General features: G+C 40.5%; 1 protein-coding gene across 1 annotated transcript in view; it reads left to right on the forward strand.

The window, feature by feature from the left end:
* Nucleotides 1-3377: 3377 nt before the first annotated feature.
* Nucleotides 3378-22615, forward strand: part of LOC136858241 (protein artichoke) — a 134753-nt gene continuing 115515 nt past the window's right edge. The window contains exon 1 of the mRNA XM_067137641.2: nt 3378-3482. The gene's annotated coding sequence lies outside the window, so the exon portion shown is untranslated. The remainder of the gene's footprint in view (nt 3483-22615) is intronic.

Here is a 22615-nt window from a genome sequence, read left to right on the forward strand (position 1 = left end):
TTTCAAAACTACGACAGTCCCGGACTCACGTGGTATTAACGCGGAACGCTATGATAGCTCATGATTCATTGCTGTATCACGCACGCTCCCGGTGTTATGGAAACATCAACCTGTATTTGTGGATTAGTCTTGCAAAGTCACTCAAGATATCGCCATTGCCTACAGAAAAACATATTCTTCACCAGTGCTCATTAATGAAAACAACATGCAGGGTGTAGGGAAGATCATTCAGTACCTCCCACATCAACAAGTTGATTTTTATTAGTTCATATTGCGGTGGGTGATACTCTCTCAAGCCATGGAAACAGAGAGAGTAGACAGAATTAATAGGCGGGTTTCATTCTACCTATTCCACATTGCCTTATTAAGCACTGAGGATGACCCAAAAGAGTTGAAACATGTATACTATTATATAGTTGTATTTTATATCAATTCTCAGTATTGAATAGTAGTGTATTGAACTAGGTGGAATAAAATCCACTTTTTAATTGTGTAATACAGTCAGTAAGGACCATAAGATGATTTTTATTTCTTGTAGAGACAGTAGATCATTAAGAAAACCGAATGTGTTTCGTATGGATTTGTAATTTTTTGTGTAGGGAAAGTTGACAATGATTCGCCTATTTTTAACTAAAGATGTATGTAAACTTATACGTTTCCATTAAACGTGTGGTACAATGGTTTGAATACTGTGAAAGAACTTTCTCAGCTAGGTTGTGAGAATGTTATGATCTGTTTTTTAATCTAAAGATAAATAATGATATAAACAGATGAACAACTGTAAAATAAAATATTTCATGCTGCGATAACCAATAAATTGACTAAAGCTTTATAATGATATAGTGATATTGTTTTGGGCACTTGTTTAAACAACACGAGTCCAAGAAATTAAAACATATTTTAAGGTGATATTAAGTGAGATAACCAACATACGCTGCTTTTGTAATGAAACATGTTCATTTATGGATCTCCCGTTAATATTTCACAGAGCTAACTTAAAATTCACTGGCTATAGATAGTTTTTCCTGTTTTTCTCAAAACTTACATTCTGTGACTCATGTGGTTTTACAAATGACCGATTCAAATATCCTAAAATACTTTAAAGAGTCATTATCCTCCTTTTTGAATTTCACCTGCAATATTCTAAGGGCACATTTAGCGCTCACTGTGCGACAGGATTCAGTTAGATCGACCCCTATAAAACACGAATAAGAGATATGATAAGGGTATTAAGTTGCGAAGTGGAGGACAATACACTCGATGTATATCTCCTAAGAGCCAATTTACCAATGACAAGCGTGGATGAAGTGACAAGGTACCGGTCACCTTTCAAGCTGCCAGAGGACGGATAGTTCATATCCAGGCGTTGAGGGGTTTTGATTTTGAAGAGTTACAACAGATGAGTGAGCCTCCGTGGCTCAGACGGCAGCGCGTCGGCCTCTCACCGCTGGATACCGTGGTTCAAATCCCGGTCACTCCAAGTGAGATTTGTACTGGACAAAGCGGAGGCGGGACAGGTTTTTCTCCGGGTACTCCGGTTTTTCCTGTCATCTTTCATTCCAGCAACACTCTCCATTATCATTTCATAGCATTTATCACTCATTAATAAATCACCTTGGGAGTGGCGACCCCATTGTAAAAACAGCCTATATATGCTTCATTCATTACATCCCTGACCCGGTTAATGACTGGAAAACAGATTGTAGGTTTTCACTTTTTCACAACAGATGAGTAATGGCATAAGAGACATAGCCATCAGCCTCGTACCTGATTGCAGGCAAATCGTAGCGTTGCCAACCGGCTAGTCATTCACGGAAGAACGTAAGACACATAGAATTTACTCTGTTTCGGGAGTAATCAAAGAGGGGTATGAAAAGAAAATTAAAAATAAACGGATCAAAATTGTGTACTGAAAAAATATTAAAAATAAACAGACGTTTTGCTCAGATCCTATATATTTTACAGAAAATCAACAGTGTAGTATACAAGAAAACATTTAACAATTGCTTTGTTGTTCTTGTAAACGCCCAATTCACTAAGTATTTTTGAAAACACATATATCTTGAAAGTTGTTAAACTATTTTAAATATCAAGGCTAACTAACCTAAACTAATCCTATGGCACTACAGCCCTGAAGGGCCTTGGCCTACCACGCAACCGCTCCTCAGCCCGAAGGCATGCAGATTACGAAGTGTCATGTGGTCAGCACGACGATTCCTCTCACCCGTTATTCTTGGCTTTCTAGACCGGGGCTGCTATTTCACTGTCAGATAGCTCCTCAATTCTAATCATGTAGGCAAATATGAAGGCTGGTCAAAATATATTCAGCCGTCCCCCCGTGGGGGTTGAGAAAACAAACAAACATACAACAAACAAAACAAAACAAAACAAAAGCTAACCAACAAACAAATATGAAAATATGTGGTCTTGAGTTGATCTGAAATGGATGAGTATAGGGCATACTGAAGTCTTGTTCTTCTTCTTCTCCTACTTCTTATTTTCTACCTCTTTTCCCACACCTGTGGGGTCGCGGGTGTGAACTGTGTAGCACCTGTGGATTTTCCCCTGTTTTATGGCTGATGCCCTTCCTGACGCCAACCCCATATGGAGGGATGTAATCACTATTGCGTGTTTCTGTGATGGTTGGTAGTGTAGTGTGTTGTCTGGATATGAAGAGGAAAGTGTCGGGACAAACACAAACACTCCAATCCCCGGGCCAGAAGAATTAATCAGAGGCGATTAAAATCGCCGTCCCGGCCGGGAATCGAACCCGGGACCCTCTGAACCGAAGGCCTCAACGCTGACCATTCAGCCAATGAGTCCGACTGGATGAGTATACTGCAATATTGCAACAAAAATATTTCAAAAGTAGACATTTAAAATCAATTGTGCAGAGAGCGGATACTCTACAGTTTAATTCAGATGATACAAAACTGTGTAGCCTCATTAATACGTAATGGACGTTGGCTTCCAGAGATTTAAATGTTCTTCGACTTCCTACTACCAAACGCCAAGGTTTCGTTCAAATTTTGTCCAGAAAAATCATGTGTTTGAAAGTTCTGCTGTGAAGGAAAACGGTCGGGGTAGTAGGGGGCAGCACACTCCCTACCTACTCCGTGTGCGTTACTGATCTTGAAGAGAGGCGAGGAGGTTAGCTGATCGCAGTCAACTAAAAATCTCACTATCAACAAGAAGGTAATGGTGAGGAACGAAGAATCTCTGGGTGGTATTTAATTTAATTGTGTTGCCGTGTTGGAGGTTAACTTCCTCCTCGCCCCCGTGGAACGTGCTCGCGCGCTGTTGCCGGTAGCCAAGTGACCTCTAGCCCGAGCAAGCGACGTCGCTCAGCCTCTGGTCAGAGGTTATCTGGCAGCTAGGACGGGACATGCAGCCAGTCAATGCATAAGTGAGGCTGGACTGGAGAGTTACGGCAAGCGTGTCTCTGGAGCGCTTCATTTCTTGTGCTGCAACATTCCACGCAGGTACCAAGTTATTCCCTTAATTGTGACAATGTGCATGCCTAGTGCTTAATTTAATTTGTGGTATCAAGACGGAATGGGCAGCAATAAAGTAGATAAATGTCTGTAAGACTGTCCAGAATTTACCGAATATGACTTAGCTTACTTGCCCGGCACAGGCAGTTTAGACACAATATAGTTCTTTAGGCACGCGACGTCGTCCGATATCAGCATATAAAATATCTCTGGTGATACATTTGGTGTTTACCCGACAAAATTAATTAAAAAATCGTAGTTTCTCCCAAAAGAGATTCGATTTACTCTGCCATTTCGTAGAGTAAAAGGAAAATCGAAATTTACGCGCAGGCAGCCTAAATGCCTGCACCCGGTAACTAATACTACACTTATTATTATTATTATTATTATTATTATTATTATTATTATTATTATTATTATTATTATTATTATTATCATTATCATATTACCTTGCTACTTGGTTGAACGGTCGGCGTACTGACCGGTTCAGAGGGTTCCGGATTCGATTTCCCAAAATTTTGACTGTATAAACTTAATTCCTACAGCTCAGGGACTGCGTATTTGTATTTGTCCCGAAACATCCCTCTTAAAATTCACACAACACAACATACTATCAAGGCACCGCAGAAACAGTCATAGGGTTCGCATTAGGAATGGCATTCAACCATAAACCCGGGCCATGTCCACATGAAGGACATAGATCACACCTGCGACCCCACCAGTGTGGAAAAGGCGGATTATTATTATTATTATTATTATTATTATTATTATTATTATTATTATTATTATTATTATTTACTGAATTTCTTTGATGAATAGTTCTTTTATTATCATCACATGAGTTGACCTAACGTCTTCTAAAGGAATCTATTGACTGTTGCTTTGTGAATAATATGAACGTAATAGAAATCTTAGTCCAGGTCGGTGGGGTTGGCATAGCGTGGATGCCTATTGCCTGGAGGCACCAGGTTCGATCTCTTGCTCGTCCAAGTGTTTTAATTCTGGCTAAGGTTTGGAACGGAGGTCACCCAGCCTAGTGATGTCAACTCAAGAGCCGTGAACCCTGCCAAGAATGTTAGGAAAAACGAATGAGGAAGTCGTTACGCAGACCATGTGATCTAGTACGTGGTGGTTATTATTGTTTTAAGAGGAAGTAAAATTAGGCAACCATCCTCTATATAACACTAATCAGAGAGAAAGAATGTGTAAGGGATCCGACACTTCGAAAAATGAAGGTATCGGCCAAGACAAGGGCCACTAAGAGCATGAAATGAAAGACTCCCTAAGCCTCGGTACCTAATACCGTTAGGGTCAGAAAAGAACAAGAGTTGACCAAGGGAGGTGGGATAGGATAGATGAAAGTGAGGAGGCTGGCAGAAGTAAGTGAAAGAAATGCCAGGACTAAGCTAAGGGCCCCGTGGTTGCCAACCTACGCTCCCAAGTTAAGAGCCCTTGGGCCAATTTTAGTCACCTCTTGCGACAGGCAGGGGATACTGTGGGTATTATTCTACCACCCCCATCCACAGGGGCACGATAATATATGCCATCGGGCTCGACAACTGTCGACTTTGCACACCAAGGCGCTTAATAGACTGCATAGACAACGTCTTACATTTTTAAATAAAAAATATTCTTATATTTCTGCGTAATTTCATATTTTCAGAACAAATGTTGACACTACTATGCCAAAACCGCGAATGTGACAATGCCCTTCCTATCCATTATTCCCCTTAAGGCTGGTCACGTCTCCCAGCTACATACTGATATGTAGTCCAATTTTCGTTGAGCTCATTTTCCTATGCGCGTGTGTAAAGGAAAATGAACCTTAAATACATCATACTCTAGGAGCGGGTAAATATGTCATGCAAACATACATTCCTACAATACGGTACAGTAAGGTTAATTTTCCTTCACACGTTAGCATAGGAAAATAAACTCAACGAAATTTGTTCTGATGGACTGTATATCAATATGTGGCTGGGAGGCGTGACCAGTCTTACGGGAAATAATGGATAGGAAGAGCATTGTCACATTCGTGGTTTTGGCATAGGAGTTATGATATATCATTTTGGTCTCTATTTCTGTATTAATAAACATGGAAACATTCAGTTCTATTTTGTGATAGGGAAGTGTTCTTGAACTAAACAGACATCCAACATAGGAATACAGAATCGAATATATAATTTTACAGCTCAGCCTTACCGCCTTTTCACATATCTAAAGCAATGGTGAAATAATGAAGTACCTATCAAGATGGGTTTAATACTTGGACTGACTTTAAAATTAGTCCTATCCTAACGCGAGAGAGAATGTTTGGCTGATTAAGAAGAAGCAGGAGATCTTCATGAACTCTGTTATTAAACATCGATAATATTAAATACATTGTATTCAACACATATAAAATATCGTTTAAGATGTTCACATTGTTTCACACGAGGCTGCGTCTCATTTAAAATGAAAGTAGTTGGCAGAACATGTATTACAGTTCCTCGACCTTTTAAAATCTAAACGTTGTTTTAGTCTCTCGCACAAGTCATTGCCATGATCTTCTATTCGCAGCTTGTTCTTCAAATCCTCCTACTTTCCGAAGATCTTGACCTACTTGGACGCTCCAGCGAAGTCTAGGTGTGCCCAAAGGTCTTCTTCCGTCCGCTTGTCCATATGGGACTCAATATCATAAACTCTCGTTCCGTAAAATATAGTTAAATCATCTCAAACAATTGATTCCCATTATAGCAATATATACGATTTACTTCTTCTTCCTCTTTTATTTTTATATTATACTAGAATTACTGACACCACTCACTTTTACAAAAGATCACAATAGAAAATCTCCAATTTGTACAAGTGATTACATGTTATCGGCTGCATTGCACACTTTACATACGCAGGATTTGTCTGGGTCATGGAAGTACTCGGTATTAAATAGCTTATGGTGGTAACCACGTACCGCCATCGATTTAACAAAGTGTCCCAGATATTGGTTTGTGTTTGTCCATATTCTATTCATCATGGCCTCGTTGTATAAAAGTCGATCCAGATTTCCTCTCTTTTCTTCACTCTGTCTTGCGTTAGTTTCTCCCAGGCGTCTATGAATGGTAGTCCTCTCTTCATCCTAAGGTCCTTGATGAAGAAGGTCTCCTTGGCAAGTTCATATGCTAGTCGAGATTTTGCGTATTTGGATATGCCCAGGGTGATTTTCAGAAAGCGCGACTTGACTGCTTCGAGTGTCCTCAAGTCCGCCATAGTCAGTTTCTCCCAGATGATTTCCAGCCCGTATTGTGGAGATGGGAGCTATTTTCGCGTCAAATAATATCATAGCGGTTCGCAGTGAAAGCTTCGTTATTGTTTTAGTGTTATGTAATAATAATAATAATAATAATAATAATAATAATAATAATAATAATAATATATCTATATTAAAAGAGTTTACAAAAAACAGGAGCCTCCGTGGCTCAGACGGCAGCGAGTCGGCCTCTCACCGCTGGATACCGTGGTTAAAATCCCGGTCACTCCATGTGAGATTTGTGCTGGACAAAGCGGAGGCGGGACAGGTTTTTCTCCGGGTACTCCGGTTTTCCCTGTCATCTTTCTTTCCAGCAACACTCTGCATTATCATTTCATAGCATTTATCACTCATTAATAAATCACCTTGGGAGTGGCGACCCCATTGTAATAACAGTCTATATATGTTTCATTCATTACATCCCTGACCCGGTCAATGACTGGAAAACAGGTTGTAGGTTTTCATTTTCACAAAAAACAGCTTTAGCAAATCCGTTCTACGGGATCGATTTGCTTCATTTTTATTTTATTCTCTCCGAAATTACCTGTTGGTGAATCATGATACATTGATACGTCTCTAAGTTCAGCCAACTTCGAGTGATCATAAAATCAAATCATTAAATGACCACTCCAATAATTGCAGGCTAAGGAGTACCTTAACCCGAAATACATTCTGGATTTAGCAGATTGTTAAGCGCTTAACACTTTCGTTAATATTCTGATATATGTGATCAACGACCTGTATTAGACTGGCTGGAAGGGCTCATATAGCGCTCTTAGCTGACGAAAGTTTTATCACGTTTGAATGTTTCCTGGGCGTACTCTTCAGCTGTTAGTTGTCAACAAAGAAAGATGCCTAAGTCGTGTTCTGCAATTAATTGCACGAATAGAGGGAATATAAGAAGAAATATATAATTTAAAAGAGAGTATTTACTTTCTGCCACCAGAAAACGTTTCGGAGTAGCTTTCAACTTTCTTCAAAGATAGCAGGTCGTTGTATGTGATTTTCATTCTTAGAACTATGATTGCATGCAGACATGTTTGTTTACTACCTGTCAAGCGAGTGATTATACACTTTCTCTGATCAATGAAGAATACCATTCCCTGCCAGATGGATGAATTCTAACTGCAAACTGCAGCATAACATTACACGCTTCTTATTAAATGTCCATAAAAGCACTGAAAAGGACAGTCAAAATATAACTACGACAGGCATATCAAGACGAGTTATCTGACCTGTTTATAAGGAATGCCGCGGAGCAACACGGGTTCCCTAGTAATAAAATAAATAATAATGTTGTTTGCTTTACGTCACACCAACGACATTTTTACGGTTTTCAGAGACGCCGCGGTGCCGGAATTTAGTTCCGTAAGAGTTCCTTTATGTGCCGGTAAATCTACCGACAAGACGCTGGCGTATTTGAGCACCTTCAAAAACTACCGGACTGAGCCAGGATCGAACCTTCCAAGCTGGGGTCGGGAGGTCAGCGCCTCAACCGTCTGAGCCACTCAGCCCGGCAACAGTAAATTATTATTATTACTAGCAAATGTACCTCTGCTTCGCTACGGTATTCTACATTGTATAGGACTATCGAAGTAAACTACTGTACACGCAGCAAATAAGATTCTTTTAAATTGCATGTCTTTTAGTGTTATCCAAGAAACAGCATAGGGCCCCATCCGTTGTTTCCAATGTAAAGTGCGAGTTGCGGAGTTGTGATAATAACGGATGCTCACTTGCCTACTGTCATTCACAATCGATTTGGGAAGTTTTTAGGCCCCCTTGTCTACAGTGTGGTCACAATCGATTTGAGGAGCTTTCGTTACAATGGAAGGCCCCCTTTCCTACTTCCAGACACAATCGGGTAGGGGAGATTTGAAGGAATTTGCATGCTTTCTTGCCTTCTTCCAGTCAAATCGAGAAGGAAATTGATTCATTACAATGATAGGCCCACCTTATTAAAGTCAGCTTCACAGGAGTTGGAGGAGGATCCCATTCCTACTGCCAGTCAATGTCGTTGTGGGGAGTATTGATTACAATAGCAGACGTCCTTCTGCTGACAGTCACTATCGATTTGTAAAGTATTAGTTATAATGGCAGACACACCCCTTCTAGATCGCTACAAATTGACTTCATTGAATATACATAGATCGAAATACGACAGTATATGCATGTTTACAATAGTGCGGACCTTCATTTATGGATTAACTGCTGCAAAACCGTACGTTGTATATACAAACGGATTGCACCGTAAGACGCCTCTTTTAGCTGTCTAAATAGCTGATCCTATGACATATCCTCTATTTTTGGCTTAGATTAAGTTAGAAACTTTGAATAGGGAGAAAATTGGGTAAGGTTTTCACACATTGCTTTACTTTCCGGATACTTTCATGACAGCTAGAAGCCTAGAATTTGGCTCACATATGGCTGCTAAGGGGGCCAATGTTCGTGCCAAATTTGATGATTCTGTCTCTCCTATAAGTGAGTTAAACTATGAATTGTAAGTGTAAAAAGTGCAAAATTTACGTACAATCGAGAAACAAAGCCAAATCTAACCCATGAAGGTAGAGATACGACAAAATGTCATAGGACCACTCATAATTGAACCGAAATTGTGCCATCCGTTTTGTGATACGACTTACTGTTCAGCTACGAAATACATAGAAACGAAGGTCTGCACCGTCATTAAAATTGCCTCCATATTGCGATATTCTCCGGGGGTAAAAAGTGAAAATTTTGATGATGATGATGATGCGCTTGTTGTTTAAAGGGGCCTAGCATCAAAGGTCATCGGCCCCTAAGTGAAAATTTTAAACAACTTGTAAATTTTGCGTCGTTTACAGGCTAAAAGCTACAATTTTGCCAAAATTCATTTTTCTAGCTCGTCTCGCTGATTGTGCCGCCATCTTGATTTTGGGGAGAGGGATAAAAATGAGGACTTTCAGGAAAGAAAAGCTAAAAGGTATGTAGATGGTCATACCTGAAACGGATAACTGTACAAAAATTTCGCCAAGATAGTTTTACGATTTTATTTATACAAGTAAATATCATAATAAAAATACTTCAACCCGTATTTCACATATTTTTCAAGACCCCATCAAATGGATTTCCGTTAACAAAGAGAGAGAGAGAGAATCCACAAGGGCTAGCTGCCCTAGAACAAGGGGTACCGTACGGTAACAGCATCAAATTATTATCTGTTTTCGCACTATTTATCTTAGGATAAAATAAGCTTATATATTTTTTTTAAATTTTGAATTTCCCCTGTTGTAGTCCTACAGCTATCCCCGATCAGGAAAACTTTATTTTTCTTTACACATACCGTACAAATGATGATTTAACATTGCCAAAGAATCTCGTAAAACATCTAAACAAATATCTTTTAGATACGAAATGGGAATACCAAAACGAAGGAAGAAATTCATTGAAAATTTAGTGACAGATCCTCGCGCACCGAAGAGTAACCCAATCACTTCCCAGTAACTGGCGGGTATGTGATACATTTCTTCAAAGTACTTAAAACAGGGTTCGTAGTGTCTCTTCTTTTCAGAATCAACTTCTTTGGCCTGTGAACTGTTACTCTCAAACCTTATTGTTGGATTAATAACAACGCCGATGTCCCTCTTCCTGTCAATCGCGACAATGTCTGCACGTTTACTGGATCCATCACTAGAGATACAGCGCACTTCTTCAAAGACTTCAAATCTGCCAGATTTTTTGAGAAGTTCTGCAATACTGCTCCTGACCCTATGGTGCCTGTTATTTCTCAATAGTTCCCCTTTCGAGCAGAAACCAAGAACATGAGGGAGGGTTTCTATCTCGTTGCAGTGACGGCAACGGTTTTCTTGGCTTCTACCGGGAACGCTTCGGACTGCTATCACATTGCAGTTCATTTTAATGGCATTAGTCCATTGGGAAGTTGAAAGTCCTTTCTTCGTTGTAATCCAGGTGTTTGATTGTGTCCATTCTGAAAAATGAGAGACACCTTTTCCACGGTGTGGTAGTTTTTTCCATGTTTCTAACTGCTGATCTCTTAGTTTCTTCCGTAGAGTCTGTACCTTAGGTTGTTCATCGGGAGCGAAGCCAAGGATTCTCAGACTACCCTTTATTTCTTGTTGAAAATTTCTTGTTTGTACCAGAAGTGGGTCAACAATAGAGTCCAGTCTGTTACAGATGTTAATGTGCTGAAGGAAAGCTTCCCATGACGCTCTTATAATGCCCAATCCACGAATATTTTTGAGCTGTAGAGCATACAATCTGGACAATCCGTTGGTAAACCAATTATTTCCTTTACTGTACTTCTGATTAATTTATCGACATCGTCTAAAAACCCGCGTCTGAGTTTCGATAAGGGTGCACACTGTAAAGGATAAATCAAACTCGGCCCAATGTATTGATTTATAATGTTAATTTTCTGATCTGGTTTAAGAAAAATTGAGTTCACAAGTCTCGATAAATTCGCTTATTTATAATGTTCCTTTCATCTAATATTATTTCATTGTTGTATGTAACACCCAAATATTTAAGGTTTTCCTGCTTATCAATAGATGGCACCTGAAGTCCACTGATAGTCCTAATAACAACGTTTATCAGTTTCCCATTCTCAATAACTACAGCTTTTGATTTAGAAGTATTCAATGTGAGCCCTACTTTGCAAAAAGGCATTGCCTCGGTGTGTCAATCATAAGCGCTGCTGATTTTTTTATCTTTAGACATTAACGCAATGTCATCAGCAAAACCTAGCGCTGCCACGTTGTCGATATCTTGCACAAGATTGTAGCCGAATTGAGAAGCATGTTCTAAGTCGTTTAACTCTCTTAATATGAAACCAATTGCCAAATTAAACAGAAGAGGCGATAGAGGCGATCCTTTAACTACTCCCCTTTGAACTTGAATTTCCTTAGTTCGAGTGATCGCGTCTATTTCCACATGAATCGAATTATTCCTGAAAAGAGATATTATTAAAGACTTTAGCTTCTTGGGAACAGATGTCGAATTTAGTACATATTCCAAATGATTATGACCAATATTATCGAACGCTTTGGATACATCTAGAAAAGTGATGCAACAATTCTTTTTTTTTTTTTTTTTTAAGTTTCGCGTCTTGAAGATAACTGTTGACCAAAGATGAATTTATGAATGTACCTGGTGTAGACACAAAACCTATTTGCTGGGTTGATAAGTCAAAGAAAGGTCTAATTTTTCTTTCCAGACTTCTTTCGATGAGCCTTCTTAAAATAGAATAAATTGTTATTGGACGCCAGTTTAGATCTCCTGATTTAAATAACAGGATCATACGACCTCTTCTAAAACTTCGCGGAACATAATCCCAGGTTATCATTATATTTGCTATAATACCGATGAGTTTCGAACATTCGATTTCCTTTATGACCTTAAGAAATACTCGATCAGGGCCAGGAGCAGTATCAACATTTATTCCCTTCATAGCTTGTTGAATCTCCTCGTCTGTCACGGAACAGTCATATTCGTTATCCTCGTCATCAGAAGAAGTGTAGTTACTTAGAACAGCAGGCTTTTCTGTGCCTATGGAATTTGAATAGAAGTCATATACTTCCGAAGCAGGAAGTGTACATTATTTACCTTCAGTATTTGTCATAATATTTTGAACAACCTTCTTTCTTCTATAATAGTAATAATGTTGAATCAGATCATATTTATACTGATTTCGTTTCTTATCCCTAAACCGTTTATCACGGCGCTGAGGATTGCTGCAACTAGAATATTATGAAGGTTCACGTTTCATTTACCTAGCTTTTCGAGCTGTGAAATATTTTACTGCTGGATGTTCAGGACCTTTGCATTTAGATGTAGCCCTACGCAAAACTTCAGTGAACTTCTATACTTTACTTTATTTTTAATGAAGATTCCAAATACCAATTTTCACGTCTATAAGATTTTCAGTTTTTGAGATATCAGTATCCAAAAAAAAAAAAAAAAAAAAAAAAAAAAATTCAACCCCATTTCAGACCTTTCTACCTTCCCCTTTAAGTTGTTTTTCCGGAAACAAAACATACGCAATTCTTTGTTTTTAAAAGATTAATAATACCAATTTGCACATTTGATGTTAAGTTTTGAGATTTATTGTAGATATGCTCATTTAAAAAATTCAACCCCGTTTTTCCTCCCCCTTAAGTGGATTTTCCGAAAAAACTTATGCGTGTTTCTGTACTTTTGCAGGAGATACCAAATACCAGTTTTCACGTCTGTAGAATGTTACATGTTTTCAGATATACTGTACTCTTGATATAGTCATTTTAAAAATTCATCCCCTCCGGGCGAGTTGGCCTTGCGGTAAGGAGCGTGCAGCTGTGAGCTCGCATTCGGGAGATAGTGGGTTCGAATCCCACTGTTGGCAGCCCTGAAGATGGTTTTCCGTGGTTTCCCATTTTCACACCGGGAAAATGCTGGGGCTGTACATTAATTAAGGCCACGGCCGCTTCCTTCCCATTCCTAGGCCTTTCCCGTCCCATCGTCGCCGTAAAACCTATCTGTGTCGGTGCGACGTAAAGCAAAATACCAAAAAAAGAAAAAAAATCATCCTCTTTTCCACTGCTGTTCACCCCCCCCCCCCGTTAAGTGGAATTTCCGAAAACAGAAAAATACTCTTTTCCTTATTTTCAAAGTAGATTCCAAATACCAATTTTTACGTCTGTAAACTGTTAAGTTTTAAGATATAGATGTACTCATTTAAACAGTTCACCCTCTTTTTCACCACCTTACCGACGGAGTATCCTAAAATCCTCCCTTAGTGAGCACCTACACTGTAATATTAATGTATCCCCAAAATTTCATTTCTATATGTTGAGTAGTTTTGGCTTGGCGATGGTGAGTCAGTCAGGATATGTTATTTTATGTATAGAGATAAAGATTTTATACAAAGTATCTGCTTGTTAAGTTGGCATTGAAAGGGTGCGAGGGTGCGAGATTTTAAGCATAGCCTGTTTTCAGGACAGGTATTTGTGGAGATCGCGATAATTACAATTTCAGATATAGAAATTTTTGCTATTCACATGCTGAGCAGTTAATAATATAGCAAAAGCGAAATATTAAGACCATCGCGAAATAACACTATTGTGTCATTTTGCAGTGAATTTCACACTGAGATTGCTTGTTTGCTGCTGGTTTTCAAAGTAACTTGGGATAGACAGGTTTTCAAGGTCACTATACCCAGTTCCCCACACCATAGAGAAGGTATGGTAAAAGACTTGTGCTGTGAATCCTAAATTTCGTTTTCTAAACAGTAATTCTGAACTTAAACCTTGCTGTAACCGCAAAGTAACATCTAAGTTATTATATTTTCATACCGAGATTCCTGATTTTGTTTCTTCATCTGCAATGTGTTAATTAATTTTCATTGCTGGATATTTGAAATCCTACCGTTTAAATTATATCCTTTGTTGAAGTGTATAAGTCACAATGATATACTGGTTTTCGTATTATGCATAATTATATTTAGTGATTATTTGTACAGCCTACTCAGGCTATGTCGTCAGCATATACAGCCGTGAACATATTCGTTCCACGATCAATACCTGAATTACAGTTTCTGATCTTTTTTTAAGATAGTTGCAAGTATGATGTTAACAAAATTGCGGAAAGGCTATCACCCGGTCTAGCTGATATAGCAGTTTAAGTTTCGCATTGGCATTTTCCGAGCATATGCTATTTTTAGGAGCAGGTATTTATGGAGATCGCGATTATCACAATTTTAGATATAGAAATTATTTTTGCTACTCACAAAATAAAAGGTTATTATTAATCCCAAAACGAAATATTAAAACCATCGCGAATTATCACTATTGTGTCGTTTTGCAACGAATTTCACACTCAGATTTTTAAAGGTTCTTCGCTGCTGGATCATGTTGTGTTGAACAGTTGGCTTGTTAAGCTATATGCATGGACATTCTTAAGAATGAAGCACTTGCATATATCTATTGATTGTGAAAACAATAGATGATAGGCCTACTTGTAGAGTTGTGGCAGAGCTAAGTTTAAAAGTATAACATTCTGTGTGATACATTTATCATAAGATGGAATGAAATGAAATGGCGTATGGCTTTTAGTGCCGGGAGTGTCCGAGGACAAGTTCAGCTCGCCAGATGCAGGTCTTTCGATTTGACCCCCGTAGGAGATCTGCGCTTCGTGATGAGGATGAAATGATGATGAAGACGACACATACACCCAGCTCCCGTGTCAGCGAAATTAACCAATTATGATAAAAATTCCCGACCCTGTCGGGAATCGAACCCGGGACCCCGGTGGCCAAAGGCCAGCACGCTAACCATTTAGCTATGGAACCGAACATAAGATGGAATAATTCATTCTGTACCGAACAAGACAGATATTAGTATTTACTCTGTATCAGTTTGATTTAGAGATCACACTGCTGCTTCTAAAATATTTGGTAAATTATCCTAAGTCGTAGTATTAACTTAAAACAAATACATCCAAAAATGTAATCAGTGTGTGGTAATAACGATTATTATTATTATTATTATTATTATTATTATTGTTACCGTGTTTTGGTGGTAGTTATGCATAAAAGAAGGTGCTGGGTGGTGAATAGGTCTCAAGCTACTAAAGTGAAATTAATTTTAAAATTTAACAAGGTTATATTTTCTTTTCAAAATTAGGTAACAACAAATAGAACAGGTACTTAGTAGCCGAAACACGATTGAAAAAATACATTTACATAGGTACCCCATTTGGGGCTTCAAAAGTCAGAAACATAATTCTTGAGCAATGAGCCCAACCTTACAATGAACACCATACAACAAAGGGGCCGAAAACCCCCAAACATGCCAGAAACACTTGCTTCCAATTACACCTCAAAAGCCTCGTTGAGGCAGAGACACAATTTTCAATAAAGGGCAACTTCCCCCTAAAATACAAGCCTATCATAGGCCACTCCGAACTCCACCTTTAAGCTGTCCTCAAAGGACATATACACAGGGGTAAAATACCCAACCTACTGAGGTCTGTTAAATGACAAGAGGGTTAATACATGACCTCTAAAATACAATTTGATAGGAGGCGAACTTGCACTCCTAATACACTTTGCTTAAGACCTACTTGGCACTAGGCCATTAATACAAGGGCTAATCCCATACTACAGAGGTGACTTAATAACAATTTACATTACATTACGGAAGAATTGGTTGAGAAAAATAAGTTCACCTCAAGACGATGTGAGTGGGAGCTCGAGAGGGTTAAGCACTCTCTATCCCGATATGTCGTTTGAAAGATAGAATAGATACCAGTAGTTTTTACATTTTAAAGGAAAGTTACATGGTGGAAGGCCTAGAACCCGCCCCGAGAGTTAAACTGCTGATCTAGCAACGAAAGAAGTTATTAATTGGCCATTACCTTGTGTTGAACGGCTGGAGAAGAAAGAGGCGCTTCCCTCCCCCTGCTGTGTACCTTACGCACTGAAAGATGGAACAGAAGTGGCCTGGAGACCCTAAAATCAGCAGTTTATATCCTCTCGCGGAAGGTTCTAGTCGTTAGGGGAAAGAAAACACCCTCCCACAAATTCTTTATTGGGTAGGACCCCGCAACAGATTCAAGTTGGGGGAAGATACACCAGATTGGTCAGAAATTAATAGAAGAAATTCGGGATTGGATACATTCATAACAAGGGGAAGAAAGGGGTAAATATTGCCAACTTAAACAATGACAGAAAGAAATTTAACAAAGAACAAACTCTTGAAATTAAATTTTCTCCAACAAAATAGTTCTTTGACTCCGCACTAGGTTGCACTATTGTAGATCTTCAGTAGTGTCCTCTAGAAGAGAAAGTTCACACTTCTTACTTCAAGCGAAACAAAAACACATCAAAAGTGACACAGTTCTAAAACTCCAAAATTTACGGGTAGTGACATCTTCTGAGAAGGTAGAAAATTAATACCGTCAATAAAGTTCAGACTTCCTCCAGCAGAGGAGTTTTAACTGGCGCGCATTTAAATTAGCGGCGTGGAGGTGTACCGCCCGGTACAGACCTCCCCCCCCCAAAAGTTCCTCCAAGGGGTAACACAGAAGAACATAAACTTTTGTTTGAAAATAAGGTCCAAGTTTTGATGTTGATATTAAAATAAATTGCAGAAGTATTAGAGAAATTTCTTAATTGGGTTTGATTCAGTTCCAAAATTTTGTTGTAATTGGTAACGTAAGGTATTTATGTTTGTAGAAGGCGAATTTCTGAAGATAATCTTTTAAAAGGTGATGAAAAATTTTGCAATGTCCACCAAATTTTGTTGTTGAATTCCCAAGTGTAGTCATCTCTTATAGTGACTGTCCATGTAGTAGATGTAGGCTAAGTTGGATGGCCAGACCGGCCGTTACAGCTTGCGTCCAAAGGGAACCGCTCGGACCCCTCAAGTACCCTGAGATACCGCTCGCCCGCACTATGAGGGGAGCAGAGGTGTTGAAGTACGCCGCGCCCGCGGTGAACAGATACAGGCTGCGGGCATGTAGCAGGTCGTGCGCCGCACATCCGCCTAGGCCGGGAGGAGAGCTCCGGCTCGCCGTGCACATGTCGTCCTCGCTGGGGCCGAGGGGGCCCGTCCTCGAACCCAGCCGCGGCACAGCGCCGCGCGGCTGCGGGAGCACTGAAACATTAAAGCTAGGCGGCAGAATTGTGTTGGACTATCATCTTCTTTGAGGGTACAGGCTTGTGGAGAGGTTGAGGGGCCAGCGGCGTGCAAATATCCATGGCATAAGTTAAGCCACTGTGTAAGGTGGAGCAGGAGACGGGAGCGTGGTAATGGCCGTGGCAAGGACAGGATGGCAGTTTAACGGATCGGGGCAGGTTTTACAAAAGGCTTACATCTAAAACCAAAATATTACAGAAGGGGCAGAATGCCTTAAAAGCGAAACTCAAAAAAAAAAAAAATATAACCTTCATATCCTTTCAAAATAATATGAAGCAAGTTAACACAGAAATTTACACCGGTTTCACCTGGGACAGGTGAACCCTAAATATCCTCTCGGTGGCTGGATTGCTTACTAACAATGTAACCGGCGTGAGAAAATCGAGAATGATGCATGGCCCATGAAATCTGGGGGCAAGCTTGCCCGCGGGAACAAAATTCTTGACCATAACTTGGTCACCTACCTTCAAAGGGGTGGGTCTCCGTCCACGATCGTACCTTTCCCTAACCTTTTCATGAGACACTTTAAGATTGGCTTTAGCCTTCTTCCAAAGATCTTTAATATTATCCGGATCTATTGTCTCGGGTAGAATGTCACTCAGAGACCAGAGGTTAGAGAGCGGCGTGTTGGGAACAAACTTAAACATCAAAGAAGCTGGAGTAAACTTGTGAGATTCATGAACCGCCGAATTCAAAGCAAAAGCTAACCAATGCAGGGACGTGTCCCACCTAGAATGATCTTCATGATGATAGGCAATAAGTGCGGACCTGAGATTACGGTTAACCCGTTCAGCCAGAGATGGTTGAGGGTAATAAGCCGAAGTAGTTACATGAGAGATGGACAAGTCAAAACAGAATTAACGAAATAAATTAGATGTAAAAGCCTTAGCATTATCAGATACAATATATTGACACGGACCAAAGGAAGCAAAAATAGAATTTAAGCAAGTAATGGTGGACTGAGCGGTAGCCAGCTTAGTCGGAAATAACCAAGAAAATCTGGTAAAACCATCTACACACACAAAGATGAACTTGTTGGCATTACCCTTTGACTGGGGGAAGGGTCCTACATAATCAATATACAGGCGTTCCATGGGGCGCGACGCTTGATGAGAAGACAAAAAGCCTACCTTAGTGGACATGGTGGGTTTACTGAGCAAACAAGATTTACAAGCTTTTACAAGCTCACGAATTTCGCCGTCCATACCTTTCCAGATGAACATTTCACGAATCTTTTCACGGGTTTTAAAGATTCCAAGATGCCCTCCTAATGGGGTCTCATGATAATACTTGAAGATCATAGGTACAAGAACCGCTGGAACAACAACTTTCATCAACTTATCCTGCCTCGAAGGGCAACATAGAACACCATTCCTCAGAACATAAGGGACAACATGTTCCCCAGAAGAAAGGGTTTCCATTATCGGAGCCAACGTCGGATCTTCACGTTGGTATTTCTCAATATCCCTAAAAAGCATGGAGCATCTGTTAAGATGGCATTAACAGCAGATAGTATGGACTCGGAAGGTGATGAACTGTCGACCGGTTCGTGGGTCTCGACGTCGTTATGAAACATACGGCTGAGTCCATCAGCAACAACATTTTCGGTACCTCTGATATGTCTAACATCAAACTGGAAGGCGGAAATACGAATAGCCCAGCGGGCTATACGACCAGTACGACGCGGCCTACCTAAGACCCAGCTTAAGGCTTGATTATCTGTCTCCAGGTCGAATTTGACGTGTTCCAGATAGAGACGGAACTTTTCTAAGGCGAATAAGACTGCCAAACCTTCAAGCTCATATATGGAGAACTTTGCTTCTTGAGCCGAGAGAGTCCTAGATGCATAGGCGATGGGGCGCCTCCCTAGTTCAGTCTCTTGGAGAAGGACTGCAGCTACCGCCGACGACGACGCGTCGGTTTGGACGATGAATTTCTTCGAGAAATCAGGCATAGCAAGTACAGGGGCATTACAGAGAGCTAATTTAAGGTCTTCAAAAGCGGCTTGTTGAGAAGGTCCCCACTCGAATTTGATGCCTTTCCTACGAAGAAGGTTTAAGGGCGCCGCTCTATTAGCGAAGTTAGGAATAAACTTCCTGAAGAAATTCACCATACCAATGAACCTGGCGATACCTTTAATGTCCTTGGGAGGTTTAAAATCACGGATGGCCTGTGTTCTAGAATGATCGACTGCTACACCATCGGGTGACACAATATGCCCTAGGAATGACATAGAGGGCTTAGCAAAGGCAACCTTGGACAACTTAACAGTTAACCCAGCCTTACGAAGGCGATCGAGAACTTCTCGCAGATGATCTAGATGTTCTTCAAAAGTCTCTGAAAATACGACGACATCATCTAAATAGTGATATAAGTACTCGAATTTGATGTCGGAGAAGACCCTATCTAGTAGCCTAGTGAGCACAGCTGCCCCCGTGGGGAGCCCGAAAGGCACGCGGTTGTATTCATATAAATTCCAGTCCGTGGCAAACGCTGTAAGGTGTTTAGACTCTTCGGCAAGGGGAATTTGATTATAGGCCTGATTCAAGTCCAAGATGGTGAAGAACTTGGCCTTACGAAACCAGGAAAAACAAGAATGAAGGTCAGGAAGGGGCACAGATTGCAACACCACCTTCCGATTGAGAGCCCTGTAATCAATGACAGGACTGAAGCCTCCTTGGGGTTTCGGGACTAGAAAAATAGGCGATGAATACGCCGACTTAGAGGGCCTAATAATACCATCCTTCAACATCTGATCGATGATTTCTTTTAGAGCCTTCATTTTAGGTGGAGATAGCCTATAAGGTGGAAAACGGACAGGAATCGAATCCGTGACCTCAATTTTGTATTCAATAAGGTCAGTAACACCAAGAGTATCAGAGAACACCTCGGGAAACGACTGACACAGTTTGCGAATACTATCAGCCTGCTCCTCAGGTAGATGTCTAAGGTCTAACAACATCTCATCCTGGGTAGGCGAAATAGATGAACATGACACAGAATTACACTTTAATAGTGGGATTTTACAACTAGAAGCAAATTTGAATGTGCACGACCTAGACTGGAGATCGAGCACAAGACCAGTGTGAGAAATAAAGTCAGCTCCCAATATAATGGGGCAAGACAATTGCTTGGCCACAAACAATTTAACTTTCCATGTAAACTTAAAAATACGAATCTTGACCAGTAAGGAACCTAGAATTTCTAATGGAGATGAATTAGCCGAAACGTATTGAACAGGAGAAGAGACATAGTCAGGAAGTTTACAAACCGATTTCAATTTAGAATACCATTCAGCCGAAATAATCGAACAAACACTGCCTGAATCTAAGAGAGCTGTTATAGGCTCGTTATTTAACTCAATCTTAAGAAAAGGAACAGGTGCGGGGGTATCCGCCGCAATCCTAAGACACTCTTTGGGGCATTCAAAAGATGTATTCGAAGACTTATCGTTCCCTGAATTCTCGACCTTTTTGCCAGGGGCTGAGCCTTGGGAAGCAGAATTAGTTGACTCAGCCGAAGCCACTAGTCACTTTTGATTGTTGTTGGAAGTTACACCAGAAGTTGAGCAGGAGGGGGTGCTATTCGAATTGGGACAATTCTTGGCAATATGTGAGAAAGCCCCACATTTAAAACAGCCTTGTGATGACCCGGCTCCATTCCTTGTCCCACTTGACTTGATCAGCGGACACTTGTTGCGCAGATGGTCAGGCGACCCGCAAGCATAACATTTACGGGGATTGACTGGTCGGCGAGGTGGAGGCCGAGTGTTACTAAAGGAAGGCGGGGGTTCTTTCGCGACACGCAAAGAATCGGCGTATCTACTCCTTCCGCTGAGACGGCCAATGCTTCAAGTTCAGAGAAGGTTCGCGGGCACGCCGCGAAACACAAATATGACCTATAGGGAGGTGAAATTCCCTCTACAATAGCCTGTACAATCTGATCTTCAGGAAAATGAAGGGCAAACACCCTAGTATAAAACTTAATGTCCTGTATGAAATCAGCCAAGTTTTCATCCAAGCGCTGTACACGATAATAGTACTTCTGAATAAGGGAGGACCTGGCCCTAGCCGGGATGAAGTTAGCTAGCAAATGGGCATGGAAATCCTCAATAGATGATTGCTCGGCAATGGCTCTTACAATTTTATCTGAGAGAATACCAATAGCATACGGATAGATAATTTGCAAAATTTGACATGGAGACAGAGAAAACACAAGGGCATGATCCTGAAATTCAACTAGAAATCTTAAAAATGAAATTACATCACTGGTGGTATTAACGGAAAACTTTGAAATACCTCTGAGCAACATTGCCAATGGATGAGGCAAGCTGCTAAACCCGGGTGACATAGTAGGTAAAGGCTTCAATGGCAAAGAAGTTAATTCAGAACGGATGTTACTCAATGATGCGCGACGTTCGGATTCGTTGTCCAATGGGGCAGGGATAGTTTGAGCAGCAACGGTTATCCTATTAACTTCTCCCTTGGGAGGCGCTTCCTCACTACCTGTATTCACTATGGTGGGTTGATCAGATTTGGGAGGAACTTCCCCAGTTAACAATTGAGTGACCTTACTATATAATTCGGACATATTTTCCAGGAGAGTACTAGCTTCCTTCCTCTGAACGTCATTCAGTTTTAGAGACAACAGATCGTTAACCCTATTCGAAAAATGATATAGCCTGCCTTGCACACGCTTAATTTGATTAGGAGACGGATCATTTTCATCAAAGAAACTAACTACAGAAGCTAGCCCAGTAACATTCTCCGTGATCGTGGAAAGAGAGTCATCAATTTCTTTCTCTCCCAAATTGGGGATGGAAATGGGCAAATCAAGGGACTCTCTAAGCTTGTTAGTGTCTACTGCAACCGTGCCTCCAGATTGCACATTTCTGATAGTTAATTCATAGATCAACTCCTCCTTGCGCAAATAGTTAAGAAGGAGAACATCGCGAGGGCCGGGCATGATGACCGAACAATTTTGAAAAGTCAAAACAAAATTCCAGCAACTGAGAAAATGGTTAGAGTTCGGATCAAAACAATGTCTAGCCGTCAAAAGGGGCTAAATTGAGACCCATTCAACCACGCTCTGCTACCACTTGTTACCGTGTTTTGGTGGTAGTTATGCATAAAAGAAGGTGCTGGGTGGTGAATAGGTCTCAAGCT

This window comes from Anabrus simplex, chromosome 1 (assembly GCF_040414725.1).
Source record: "Anabrus simplex isolate iqAnaSimp1 chromosome 1, ASM4041472v1, whole genome shotgun sequence".
In the NCBI taxonomy this organism is placed as follows: Eukaryota; Metazoa; Arthropoda; class Insecta; order Orthoptera; family Tettigoniidae; genus Anabrus; species Anabrus simplex.